A 2,035-nucleotide genomic window follows, 5' to 3' on the forward strand; every position below is an offset into this window, starting at 1 on the left:
GTGCTCTGTTAGTTTGCCATCAATAAGCAGCTTGTGTTAACCAGCTGAATTAGATTCTCTACCATGCCGCAAGGACAGAGGGCTTTCTGTATCCTGGGTGCTTGCCTTGGTGTACTGGAAGAATCATATCACACATGGGCTTTGGGAATGAGTGCAAAGTTTTATTGAGTGGCAGTAGCTCTCTGCTGATGGGGGAGCCAGAAGTGAGATGGTTTTCCCCTGGAGTTGGGCTGCTTGGAGACCCCGGCTATCCTTCTACTGCCCCACCAAAGTCCGCCTCGTCCTGGTTGATGGCCTGCCAGCATGCCAGCATCTGTTGGTGCCTGTCAGCATGCTCTTCCTCCCACAAGCTCTCAATGACCAGCCACTTGTGTCTTCTTCCACTGATGTGTTCCTCACGACGTCAAGCCACTTGTGTGTGCGTGTGTGCCAGCTAGGGTCTCGGGTTTTTATAGGCAGAGGGTGAGGGTGTGGTGGGACAGGGTGGTCTTGGAAAATGCAACATTTGGGAGCAAAGACAGAAGTGCCTGTCCTCACCTAGGTCCGTGAGGATGGAGCCCTAGCCAGGGACTATGCCTTCCTCTACCCAGCACTTCCCTCCCCTCCTTCCACATCATTTAAAGGGACCACGCTCTTTCCCTCCCAGCACTTCCGTATCAAAGTCACCTTTTTTAAATCTGACAAATTGTTTCCTTTGTCTGGGAAAAAGACCATTGTGAGCAAAACAAAATGTAGAAGTCATTTCCTCTTCACATAACTTTTGCCACCAAGTGGAGAAAAAATGGTACTCCTAAATTCACATGTAGAAGTCACAATCCTCACCATAGTCTTTGCCACCAAATAGGTCAGAAATATAACTTTAGTTTTTAAAAAATAAAAAGGCTAAAATGTAATTAAATATTTATGCTGAAAACCCTGAAGTTTGGGGTAGGAAAATCTTTCCTTGAAAATGTTTTCAAGAAGTAAGTTTCAAATGCAAATCAAAACTACAGTGAGATATCATCTCACCCCAGTTAAAATGGCTTTTATCCAAAAGATAGGCAATGACAAATGCTAGTGAGGATGTGGAGAAAAGGGAACCCTTGTTCACCGTTGGTGGAAATGTAAATTAGTACAACTACTATGGAGAATTTGGAGGTTTCTCAAAAAACTAAAAATAGAACCACTATACAATCCAGTAATCCCAGTGCTAGGTATATACCCAAATAAATCAGTATATCAAAGACATATTTGTACTCCCATGTCTACTGCAGCACTATTCACAAAAGCCAAGATTTGAAAACAACCGAAGTGTCCATCAACAGACAAATAAATAAAGAAAATGTGGTACATATACACAATGGAGTACTATTCCGCCATGAAAAAGAACGACATCCTGTCATTTGCAACAACATGAATGGAACTAGAGGCCATTACATTAAGTGAAATAAGCCAGGCACAGAAAGACAAGCTTCACATGTTCTCACGTATTTGTGGGAGCTAAAAATGAAAACAACTGAACTCACGGAGGTAGAGTAGAAAGATGGTTACCAGAGGTTGGGAAGGGTAGTACAGGCAGGGAGTAGGGATGGTTAATGCATACAAAAACACAGAAAAAAAGAATGAGATCTAGTATTTGATAGTACAACAGGGTGACTATAGTCAATGATAATTTAATTGTACATGTTAAAATAAGTAAAAGAGTATAACTGGATTGTTTGTAACAAAAAGGATAAATGCTTGAAGTGATGGATACCCCATTTACCCTGATATGATAATTTTGATATTCTGATGTGATTATTTTGATACCTCAATCCCATAAATATATAGAGCTGTTATGTGCCCACAAAAATTAAAAGACATTATCAGGTGTTATTAAATTGAATAACAAAACATAACATAACCTTGGGGCAAGGGTGCAGCTTGCATTTATTAAACATCAGCCTAGATTTTTGTGTTCAATTCCAATAGGCCTAGAGCAGAGGAGTTTTAACTTTAAGAAAAGTTTTGCTGGGCGCAGTGGATCACGCCTGTAATCCCAGCACTTTGGGAGGCC

The sequence above is a fragment of the Mandrillus leucophaeus genome, unplaced genomic scaffold, assembly GCF_000951045.1.
Source record: "Mandrillus leucophaeus isolate KB7577 unplaced genomic scaffold, Mleu.le_1.0 Scaffold336, whole genome shotgun sequence".
Lineage (NCBI taxonomy): Eukaryota > Metazoa > Chordata > Mammalia > Primates > Cercopithecidae > Mandrillus > Mandrillus leucophaeus.